At 38.3% G+C, this 12,998-nt stretch overlaps 1 long non-coding RNA gene across 18 annotated transcripts in view; it reads right to left on the bottom strand.

Moving 5' to 3' along the window:
* Window positions 1-12,998, bottom strand: part of LOC142034349 (uncharacterized) — an 89,498-nt gene that overhangs the window by 56,593 nt on the left and 19,907 nt on the right. For all 18 annotated transcript variants that reach the window (XR_012651599.1, XR_012651600.1, XR_012651593.1 and 15 more), the window contains one exon: window positions 10,046-10,113. This is a non-coding gene — a long non-coding RNA (uncharacterized LOC142034349). The remainder of the gene's footprint in view (window positions 1-10,045; window positions 10,114-12,998) is intronic.

Below are 12,998 nucleotides of genomic sequence, written 5' to 3'. Positions count from 1 at the left end.
TGATCACAAAAAGCATCAAACTGTTGGGTAAAAACCCCCAACTTATCTGCTAAACACATTTGTCCCCTGGAATAATTCTAGACATGTAACATTGTGCAAAGAAAAAAGCATGAATAGTATCTACCAAGGCTGACCTCAATCTTTCAAAGTGTTCTAATGACTACCAATTGGGCAAAACAAGAGATCCTAAATTTCTTATTCGGGGAAAAATATAAATTTTGTTCAAAGAGTGCATTTCTGCACATAAATTATTTTAGCAAAGCTATAGATACAGCATGTAGCATCTGCATAATAGAGTGTTTCATTCATTTGCTCAGTCCAGTTCTTTGTTTTGATGGAAAGAACTATAAATTAATTCTATGTGAGGAATAAACCCATAACAACACTTAAATCACCAGCAGAGCCGGGAGACAGCAAGGTATACAACAGCACCAACACTGTATCTCAGTAAGGACACCTGACATGCAGATTTGTCACAACAGACATGTTTTATTGATTATAGCCCGTCATATGACAGTTCCTCTTCTATTTATGTACAATTAGCATCAAGTTTCATCCTGGGCTATTGCCACTTCAGATTTAATTTTACTTGGATCTGACTACACATGAATGCATCTTCTACAGTTGTATTCCTTGGTGTGAGAGCTGTTTTCTCTTGGAATTGATGGGATACATTTTCAACAAGGGCATAAAAATGCTGTAATTCATAATTTGTACCTTTAATCCACTGCCTTCAAAATGCACAGATGACTAGTCTCAGGCTCAAAAACATTTCAGGCAAGGACACAGACATGAACTCAGATTACAGATTTCTTTAGCTTTTCACCCACAAAATGAGCTGAAGTTAATACTTTACAGTGTTAATTTGCACCTGCATTACGGCCAGCTCAAGAGAAAGGCAGGCTAGCTCTGCCAGAAGCACGAGTAATCTCAACAGAAAATTATGTGGGTGGGTCAGGCAGCTCTCTTAAAATGCAGGTACCAGGCCCCCTGACTATTAAGCCATTTTCTCAAGGGATGTCACATGCCTGAAAATGCTTGAGAGCTGCAGAACACCAGCCCTGCACTGAAAAGAGAGGGGCACTGACGCCCCACAGGTAGCTGTTTAGATTTCTTCAGAATTTGAAAAACAACATTTTATGGTGTTCTTCAACAAAAGAAATAAAAAAATTCACGTTAGTCCCATGATTGTATTTTGATTCAGCCATTTTAGAATTTGCTAAAAGGTAGCATACAATACAGTTAAATATCAAACTCCATAGATGTGTGGGTATCAAATACTGCAGTTAATAGAAAAGTTTCATCTAGCACTGACAGTTAAAAAGGAGACAGAAACCTAAAGGAAATCCAGAGTTTGTTACTTCACAGACCCATCATAGTGCCATGCAGAGTTAACCAAGCTACTTTTAGACACTATTTTTTCCATATAGGCTTCATGTTGGGTTTATCAATGCAGAACCTGTCTGATCTTGCCCTTTTTCTTTCATTGCCCTGCAGTCACCACAGTGCTAAGTTTGAGAGCATTTAGAACATCATGGGAGACACTGTGACACAATAGGCCCAGGGGACAGTATATCATATTGCAATATAATAATACACTAGTATGCTAGTAGTATAGTGTACTAATATTTTGTATTTCTACAGGAACCACAAACATTATGAATCAATTCTGAGTTTCAGGGTCTTTCACATCACTGTGATGAAATCCCTAAAGAACTAAGGAGTTATAGGTAGGGAAGAAGAAAAACCTGTAGTGTGAACAGATGAGAAGAAATCTGCATTGGTCTACAAGATTCCTGGCTCCAAGTATGCATATACTAACTGTTTGTTTAAAAACAACTGGAGTTAAGTTGTTCATTTTGGACTTGAAATCACAAAGTTACCAGCTCCTGATACAGTAAAAGGTAAGAAAATAGAAAAGTTTGGGTTTTCTTGGGGTGGTGGTGCAGTTTAAAAGACTGGAAGTCTTCCATCCAAATGCATATAGTTTTTTTACTTTGAGACAATCTGTTACCCTAAACAAGATTTCTTCCCAGACCACTGGCTGACTATAGAGATAAATTCAAATTAATTTTTACAGTCTCCAGCTAAGACTCATGGTAGATCCCTTCTACCTCTCCCAAGTAGGTCATAGAGCACTCCTAATCAGTACCAGTGTGTTATTCTTTTCATCTGTGGCCACTTATTGGCGAAGAATGGATTTAAAGTAAAACCCACAGCCAAAACATAGTGTTGTGATGTGAACTGCAATAAACTGCTAACGATGACCTTCTACAATCTCGAGGAAAGCTAAACAAACCCCTGCAAGTGGTTACCACTCTGCCAGACTCACACTAAACAACCTCATGTACACAGATAGTATCCAAGTTACTCTGACAGCATCCTGTGCTAATATTGGCAACTGAAGCTCCATTGAAACAGTCATGACAGAGGTCACAAATCATCTCTAGCAGCATGCAGAGAGTCTGTTCAGAACTGGAAAAGTAATGCTCATTTGCATGCTGCTTATTTCTTGCTTTGTCTTGAAGTTATCTAGCACTGTTTAAGCTTTAAGAAAAGGAAACAGACTTTGCCTTCAAACATTCTCAGAGCTTGCCCAGTATATTCTAAAGAACAACAAAAGATCACCCCCCTGTTTACCTTTCTTAATGGAGCTACATATTCAGCTAGTTGGCATGTTTCAATATCACATCAAAGTGTTCCGTGCTGCAATTCTGACATATCTTTCTATAGTCAGTTGATAGTACAGTAAATTTGTGGCTACCAAGGGCAGCCAGAACTGAGAACTAGGTTTTTGAATTGAACAATAATTTGTATCTAGGCCTCACAAAAGAGAAGGATAGAGAGGAAGGAGATTCTTCTCTTTGTATTTTAGCCATCTGGTTGCTGGACAAAAGTTATCTTTCCACACGATGTAACTGGCTAGTCTGCTAGAGAATGGGATTCCCCACACAGCAAGGAAGCTGCTTGAGGGGTTAAATGGCATCATTTGTGCCTGGAATTTTTTTGCCCTGTGGGTTTCTCAGAAAGCACACTTCCCTGCATGTACTGAGGCTTCACAATGAAGTGGCAAACATTGTCTTTACTTCAGTCTTCATGGGAAAGAGTATGATTAGATATTACTTAAGTAAATGGGGACAGAGATTCAGTTCAAAAACATTATTTTTATCCATTCCATGGACACGGGAATAGAGCTCATGAAAAGCATTTGGCATCTATTCAAATGGTCAGAAACAAGACTAGGAAGTAGGTCTCAGCCCTTTTTCCATTTGGTCGCCTGGTGGTCACCCATGGACCTTACCACTATGGTATTTTATGGAACAGCTCATGAGGAAGGCCTAAGGCTAAGAATCTCATGGGTAGTGCAGATCGTGAATAATATAGAGGTTTGGAGCTGGATTGATGTCTAGAAGTTCTCTTGCTCCCTTTACCACAAAGCTGGGTAGCCATTTAAATTAGCCTAAATTAGCATGCCTAAAGCTGTCTTTCTGTGTAAACAGCAGATTAGAAGTGTTGTATAAAAGCATTGAAATAATGTTTTAAATGCTGCAGTTATTGCATAAGGTTGTCATTAGTGAGTCAAGTAATTCTTTCCTAGACTCAGTGTTAACACAGTGCCTCTCACAAGGCAGTGGTATGCAAAACAGTAGCAAACAAGTGATAAATCCTACTTTTCAGTAGTTTGCAAGACATTTGTGGAGTGTATTCCTAAAGCTTGTCTATATAGTTTAACATCTGCTATCAGCTGGTTCTGACCAGTATTGTAAATCACATCTATGGTGATAATCTAGACTGCTGGTATTTTGAATTGTCTCTGCTGCATCAGAGTTTAGTCATCAGTTAGTGATGTGCTTCCCACATACGTATACCATACTGGTTGCCCTGTCTTTTAAAATCACCCTGGACTGACAACATGCCCTGTCTGACTGAAACTGTGAATTGCTCCAATTCCTATCTTTTCCGATAAGAAAGTTTCTACAAAGATGCAGGTATTCAAAACCACCATAAAATATGTCTATATGATTGGGCGCATCTAAGCAGAACAGCCAAACCACTTTCAGCTTCATGATAGAATAGATTACTGCCAGTTTAGGCCTTACAGGGTTCCCAAGATCAGTAAGTTCCTGACCACTTTCCTGTCTTATCATTGCCTTTGTGAATTGTCAGAGATTCATGGCTGGGAGAACAGATGGGGGTTGGGCGGGAAGGCAGGTTAAGCTTGTATATTTCCTAAAGAACTGTACAGATCATTACAAGGTGTGCAAAGAGGAAAAGCCATATTTATCAGGAATTAATTTAACATACTTTGCAAGAAGGTCTTTGGTACTGACTGTGGTAAAGGCTGCATTTCATGAACACTTTGAAAGTGTTCCTGAAGAAGTCAAATGGCAGAATAAGAAAAAGGATAGATAAATGTAACCCTTCTTTACTACCAAGCCATCTAAATAAAAAGCCAATCCTCAGCCTATGCTATCAGGTCTTTCTCCATTGGAAATTCTCTTCCAGGTTAATTTTCTGCAGGACTTCAGCTGAAGGTGAGTCAGGTATAGATGTAGTGGGAGATGTCTGGGTTCTGTGCACCCCACACAGCAGTTACGCCTCTAAGCCATGCGACATGGCTCTGGATAACTATTTTCAACTAAATTAAGACAGGCAAGGAAGCAGAAGGTCTTGCAGCTGAGGAACCAGAACAAAGCCCAGAGCTTGCTTCTACAGACTCCTTCATGATGCTGATTAAAAGTCAATTGGTATGTCTGACCCTTAGTTCCTCATCACCTCAAAATGGGAATAAGGATGCTGTACTTCATTAAACTACATACTTTTTGTGGCAAGAAAAATAATGTCATAGTATGCCTGTCACAGGGCAACACCTGTTAGAATGAGAGTTCAGACTTAAGGCACTATCGAAATATAAGCTAAACCAGTCAGTTTACTCTAAGGAGAAACCCATACTTTCCAAATAGCCAGACCCAAAACATGCTGCATGACCCACACCTCCAGCTACAATTCTAACATGCATTTCACAAGGTTTTTTTTCTATACTTCCTTTTCATTTTGGAGGTTCACATTAGTTAATGAAACTTCTTTATATCTGTAACACATTCGTTCAGAATGCATTCTGGAATTATTACTTCATGTTGGTCAAACAATTCACTGATTTGTTTACAGAAAAACTGTGCTAAATAGCTGGACTGTTGTCATGACCCTTCACCCAGATCTTTTGAGAGTGGTTACTAGAATGTCATGTAAAAAGAAATTAAACAGCATTGAACGAGTTACTACTAAAAGCAGTTAGTGTAAGTAGAAAGATAAATTCCGTATCGTGTCTAGCAAATGAAGTTCTTTGACAAACAGCTCTTTCTTGTGGATGAATGACAGTTTTACACTAGCATTTACCACTGATTACCACTCCATACTATTAGCAAATAGCTACAGGCAAGTATTATTGCATAACTGTGTATGTATGCTCTGATACAATACAAAGTAAAGGACTAAAGACTGAAGTCAGTTCTTACCAAAGCCCATTCCTATTTCTGTAGATCACTTTTCTCATATTGAGTCATGCTTGCTATCATTTTTCTGCAGAATTATCATGCTTAAGATGATGATAGTTTTCAGTGAACAAATACACGTAAAACACAAATGTTTGCAGATTCTGACACTATAAACAGCAGATTTAGATTAGGGTGATTAAAGCAAATTTCCTTCATTAGAAGTATGTGATAGATAACCCCAAACTCTCCTCCTCTCCTCAAATGAAAACAGTCTTTCACTACAAAACTTTCAAGAGTGCTCGGTCTTTTCTACACTGAATCTCTTCAGCAGGTATCACATTTCCCAAGGAGTGGGGTAGTTCTTGCAAGAGAAGCGATCTGCAGCCCAGCTAAGGGTTGTAAATTTCCACTGCCCAGCCTGCTCCTTATTGTGTGCCGCCAGGCTGGCCTGACCTTTCAGCAGTGCAGCCCCTGTCTTTTTGCCGTGTTTATGTGCATTCCAGCAGCCTTCCACACTCCCTGCACAAGGTTAAAACCATGGGGGCAAGGAGGAAGAAAGTTGACAGACAAAAAGCAAGTGAAAGAATTTAAACAGGAGATGAAATCTGGAAGCAAGGCAATTTGCTGTATGGTTCCTGCTGCAAATAAATGAGCAGCTGAGCCAGTGAAGTTTGTGTTGCAGTTACTATAAAGCAAGGAGAATCAGGCTCTTAGCCAGTTACTTTGTCATGACCACAGAGCACACCGAGAACATGCATCTTTTCAGTCAAATCTCTTACCGAATTGGCACATGTGGACCTGTAATTGATTTTTGCAAATTAGGGCTCTAAATAGAGCCCTCTACTGAGGGGAGTAGAAATGTCTTAAATCCACACAGCTTTTTTTTTTTTTAAATAACTCCCCATGCACTGTTTTTTCAAAGACAACTTTAGAAGGAAGGATACACATACTTCTCCCTCTCCTGTCCATCCTACCAACTAACTTTCCCTTTTGATATGTGAAAAATCCAGCTCCTACTCCCTATCCTGTCAGACACCCAGGGACAGCAGCCAGCGCATGCCCAGCTGTGCTATTAACCTCACCATAAACAGCGAGGGAGCCAGAAGAGGTGCCGAGCCATGGGAATAGCAGGGCTGCACACACTGTTCATACCATGCACAGGGCTTTGCTCTCAATTCCAGATCAAGAGAATCAGATGTCTTCTTTGTACAAATGCTCAGTCCTTTGTCATGCTTTACCTTTACTTCTCTTACCTTCTAACATAACAAGCTTTCCTCAAAGGGCTCCTTTTAGCTCCTGAATTAAGGTTATAAATTGTAGAAGCAGAGAGAAGCCTGACTTAGACAGTTTGCTGGGCTTTAAAAGCTAGCTGTCTGCTCCCTGCAACATAGAAGGCAGTGGTGGTGCCATACCACCTGTGAAAGACCTGGCTGTATAAGCAGTAACAGAAGCCATGTGAGGTCAAAGGAGGAGCTTGGGATCACTTTTTTTGCTTGATGCAGGGCTGTACAGTCAGTACAGAACATGGCAAAAAATACAAAATGGAAGTTTCACTTCGGTGGGATGGGGAAGTTTGCCTCCTAATGAGCACAATATCACGGAAGACATCAAGACAGAGATGAGGGTTTGATGCAAGATTTGTGGAGGCTGTCCCTAGGCTTGTTAGGCCCTAGAGACTCAGCCTTTGCAAAGCTTAGTTTTAATGACAATAGAAATATAAAACATTATACTTCATTGCCTTACCACATCCACTGTTCTGCCTCCACTGTGTTTTCAGATACAAAACATAATCCAAGAGATTAACTCAAGTTTATTTTAATTACAGCAGTCAATATTTCACTCATGGGGAACAGCACGAGACTTCTTGCAATCCAAGGCTCTCCATCCTTTCTCTGGTCAACAGAGCTCCCTTAGGATGAAAACACCAGTCAAAGCCCAGAATTATATCCGTGGTGGAACCATTGTAGCCAGAACAACTTTCCTAGTTATCAGTGATCCACAATGATTAATAGACTCTTTTCCCCAAAATAAATTATTCCCATAAAGCCCAGAACTACTCTCTGCCTTTGATTGCTCTCACCAGTGCAAAACATGAGCATCTACATCTGTTTGATCCCTTTTCTGAAAATGGGTCCAGTGCTTGATAGTTGAGCACTACACTGCATCACCAGGTGAATTTGGAGAACAGGTCATGGCTCCTTTTTCTCTATTTACTGATCCTCTGAGGCTGTATAGTCTCAGGAGGTCTAGCACTCACAGCTGATTCTGTTCTAAGGGCATATTTTCTCCTCTAACAGTAATTTCTATGATTAATTCTTAGATTAATTCTTACATTCTACAATAAATCCTTACACCAGTACTATCCCATCATCTCTCCTCCCAAAGGGCATTTAACTTGTCTTTTAACCTCATGACTAAATGATAGAAGGTATTAAGATTCATTGCAATTGGCTCTTCATAGCCTTCTGCAGTATCTTAGCTGGTCTTCATCATGCTAGTCTCCTCCATGATGTCCCCCCAATACAAAATAAACTGCGTGCTGGCTAATCTAGGTCAGGAATTGGTTGCTGTTGCTTCTTTTCTTGTCTCAGCAAGAAGAAAGCCTGCTATGTGCCATGAATCCTTCTGCAGATGTTTTTATGGCAATAGTGGACCTTGGGACCCTGCTGTTGTAATTAATGAGAACCTGCCAGTTCCTGTCACAAAGGCAGCCTGTCTAGAGACAGGTACTGCTTTTATATCTCTTTGCTAAAAAAGGAAGACCTGCCATTGAAACAAAATAAAAGATGCCATCAGAAAACAAGGACTTATGGATAGGGTTAAATGTGAACATAAAAACAATACAAAAGAAATATATTTACTACCACATTGTCTTGAAATGGATGGACTTGCTAGAAACATCCTACCTATGTAGTTATTTAGTGTTCGGACAGTGCAACTCAGTAGTGCCCCTGGACTGGAAGGACTACAAAGATGTTAGCAGCTGGCACTGTCAGCAGGCTACATTGTGGCTTTATTTCATTCTTTGTGAGCCACTTTGTACCTCTCAAATTATACTTGGTGGGGTTGTGTTTGGTTTTGGTTTTTTTGGGGGGTTGGGGGTGCAGGGGGGGGGGCAGGTAGCGGGGGGGATTGCAGAACTCAAAGTAAAAATTAGTCAGCAAAGCTTCCAAAGGTATGCCCACCCAGAAGAATGGATCAGAGGAGGATACCTAGCAGAAGATAAACTCTCTTCATTCCTGGAATTCCTAAAGGATGGTCTAAGGATATATTCTGCTTCAATTCCTGGCTTCTCTAATACTACAGAAACCACCATCAATCCACCTATGCTGAGGCACATGCAAGATGACTGTGCTTTGGACCAACACAGTCCATAAAGCAAGGGGCTAAGGCATTTCACTCAAAAGGAAACTCGGTCCATGTTGTATTAAAAAACCTTACAAATATATGTACACATAGCACGTGTAAGCTGTATGGGAGTTTTGCCAATTATATCCATGACAGCAGGACTGAAAAGCAGAGGTACAGAAAATATATTTGTAATTTAGGAAGAAGAAACAAAATTATTAGTGAAAAAGCACTCCTCATCTGAAATGAATTCACTGGAAACTAGGTAAATAATGGTTCCTATTAAATTAAGAGTCTTTTCTTGTAATGAATAGGTGCAAGTGTACTGCATAGGTATTTGTAAATCCACAGAATTAGATTGAACTGCAAACCCTTTGGAACTTAAGCCAGCAAGACTCTTGTGTAAATTTGTTAAAAACCACTACTTTTCAGTAATTGTGATACAGTAATATCTACAAGAAAATGTTTGTATAGACCTGCAAATTTTGGATCATCCATAGATATTTTCTCCCAATTTTCAGGCGGCCGCAGACAAAGCATGTTTAGTATATCAAAGAAGGTAAAAGTTAGCTTCAAAACTAAGAAGCTGTTTCCAGCTTGCCCAGAGTAAAGGAGTGTTTTTTTCTTCCAGCAATACAAAGTATTTTAAATTTAGATTCCTGCCCAAAACAGCTGTCTATAATATTCCCCACTGTAGTGAATAGAACCCAAATTCATAGCCTTTTACATATTAAAAAAAGCATAAGAATATTAAGAAAAGTCTTTAAAGAGGGGATAAGAAGGAAGGTAGAGTTAGGAGCTTCTTCTGGTTTAGACAATGAAAAAGTGAGATGTGCCAGAGTCCTACTGGAAATACATTTTCAGCCTTGCTACTGGTTGGAGCTGGGGACATGGAGCTGCAGCAGTCTTGCCTCTCTCAGGCTGTCAGATACAACTTGGTATCTTTTCCTCTAACAATAATATAAAAAAACCTCCTAGCAAATTCCAGCAGACTTTGAAGAGAAAAAAATATAAAGAAAAATTAAGAAGAGGTATACACAGGAACAATAATGTTGGAACCCAACTGACTTCAAACAAGTTACATGGACAATTATATACTTCACTTGTATGAGTCATTGCTCTGATCATAGCAGCTATAATGTCACAATAATTAACTATTCCCCACCCCCCAAATTCCAAATTCATGTTAACTGTGCACTTACTGCAGTTCATTTTCCCAGGCATAAGAATCGGTCACAAAGATGTAAAGATGACTGGTTTGGGCATCTACCTGTAAAAAGAAAAAATTTGAAAAGCTGCATATTTTAGTACCTTTCTATATCACTGCATTTAATCCACCTTTTCATACTTTGCTGAAAACCTGCCCTTCTGAAATCAATATTATTTTTGCTTAAATCGGTATTTATGCTTTAAAGTGCAATCTAACATCAACTAATTTACTGTATTGATTTTTGTACCCGTGTTTGTAGCAGGTAACGTGTACATCCATTAATACATCCATATGCATTTAGATAATTCCAAATTAACTAGAACTTAAAGGATTTGAATATTCTGCCCCTCCAACTTTTCAACTTATGTATAATCAGATCACCAACTACAGTATGTATCAAAACCAGCTCAAAAATATATTATTAGTTGTTTATACAGTACTTTTAACCAACAAATCTAAAAGCCCTTTGCAAGTGAGGTAAATACCTATCTCATGGACAGGGTGAACTGAAGCAACACAAAGTGAAGTGTTTTACTAGAAGCAGACCCAGAGCCTCCACATTTCTATGCCAGTTGTCTGTCCCGTAGGCTACACTGCATCTGAAAATGAGTCCTTGATTATGTGAGTGAGTGAAGTATCTAGACCTCTGAACATGATACTGAAGCATACAATCTTCTAATGTGTAAAGTTTTTTTCACTAATACTTTCTTGGATTTATTCTCTTTGTATAGAACAACTATAACTAGAGGGACATTGTAGCATTTGTGGATCCACTGTTTATGCCCTTGAGAGATAAATTAGTAAAAAACGAGAGAAACAAAGCTCATTACAGAATACTATTTATAATCAGAATGTACACAAAATGTATTAAATACACAAGTGATAACACTGATGATACTGAAACAACTAAGAATTGAATGTGAAGACTGAGCTTTATAAAAATCACAGAAAATACAATAGCCTATTATTAGGCCGTAGGATACAAAGACGTTTCAGCTAAAAGGCCTTATGTAACACTGCACTGTGCTATACTGAAGTTCCCCCCATACTAGCAGCTTTATTACTCCAGGTTTAACACTGAAGTAAACATCAGGGAAAATCCATAAGGAAGAATGTAGTGGGCATTTTATACTATATTATAAGTGATAATGGAATATACTGTAATTATGAATTATTATATGAAAGTATGACTCTAACATGTCTAGACAAACCACGTTCACATTCACAGCACAGTCTACAGCATCAACTTTGACTGTTAAGTTCTGTTAAAACATGACTGACCTACCTGTAAGAAACGTTTCCAGGCTCTATCAAAATTAGGATAAAGAAGTTGTAGGGCATGGTTGGGAAGGCAGGGGTGGGAAAAGGGTTAATGTACTACCTTGCACTTTGAATTAGCACATGTTTAACATTAGTTAGCACTTAATACAGAGAAGACATAATAATAAAAAAATGTGCTAGTTAGTCATGGTGAGTTTCCTTCTTTTTCCACACTGTACACTTCAGTTAAAGTTACAATTCAGCCTCTGAACTAAAATGCAGATCCTATCCAGACCAGCAGATGGCACAAAGCATTTATTTCACTATATTCACCACAATATTTACTGTAATGTCACAGATCAGAGAATCACCCATTATCTTCAAAATAGCATATTATACATCCCTCTAACCTAAGAGCAGTCAATCCTAAGACATTGTAATCTTTAAATGAATGGCTAGTTCTAAAAACACTTAATATAGCACTGAACAAAAACTCTATTATATACATGTCGAGAGCAAATAATCCTGCAATAAATTAGTGAGCAAATACATTCTATGTTTTAAGCTTGTTGCATATTTGTAACAATTGGTAATGATCTCAAATACTAAGTAAGAACTTGTTCAACAGTGCAAAAGTGAATCTAACATTAAAAGACCCTACAGTGATAGGTGTTCAAGAGAAAAATAGGCTGGTGAAACTTTTAACTTCACCAGGTAAATCTATAATGAAAAAGTGACTACAGATGACAATGACAAATACCAGAAAACAATTATGGCAGTTGCTAAAATATCTTGTGCTTTAGGAAAAAAACCCAACAACTTTAGCAGGGTAGAAGTAATACAGATTAGGTTAAATTCACAAGGGAAAAAGTAACCATTTATTTTAGAACCAGGTAAAGATTTAAAAGAAAAAGCAAATAATCAAAACTTTAAAAAACCCTAAGAAAATTTGACAAAGAAAAAACAAGAGCTCTAAATATTTGCCTAAAGCAAAAAAAAAAAATCTAACGGCTTATAACCAATAATACAATAGCATCTATGAAATCCACATCATTTCAGGGCCAAGGCAAACAGTCTTATTATCCAGCATACAAGAGAATCAGTAGGTTTTAAATGCCAAAAATGCCTAAATATTTGCAGCTGAATCAGTTCATCTACAGGCATACTTCCGAGCATACTTCTGTATAATTATTCATGACAGACAGTCATGGGTTATCAGGTTCTACAGAGGATCTTTCCAAACAACAAGAAAAACAGACACTAGAATATAGATAGTTTTTATTTTTTCAGAAAGAATACATACTCCTGAAACATGCCAGTTGTTTGCTTTGCTACTACAAACATGTTGGAAAACCTTAGTTCTTGGAAAGAAAAGAGAACAAAGAAAGTGAATTACACTGAAATACAGGGCTGGGGAAGTCTCTCTCATGTTCTGTAAAGCATGATGCTTGCTCTTGTACAACTTTGACAGAATTCTTGGAATACTACAGAACGTAGAATCAGGCTACGTGACTTCATTTTCTAAGCTGCAAAGATAACCTATAGCTACATAATTATAGGATTTAATGATACTTAATTTTATATTTTCAAAGAAATATTATGACATCATGACACTTTACAGGGCAAACCACTTAGCTTTATAGCTGTTATTCACTGCAGAAGGACATATTAAAAGCTATGCAATC

Source organism: Buteo buteo, chromosome 9, assembly GCF_964188355.1.
Source record: "Buteo buteo chromosome 9, bButBut1.hap1.1, whole genome shotgun sequence".
NCBI lineage: Eukaryota > Metazoa > Chordata > Aves > Accipitriformes > Accipitridae > Buteo > Buteo buteo.
Note: the sequence above shows the minus strand (reverse complement) of the source record. Positions and strands in the feature narration are given on the sequence as shown.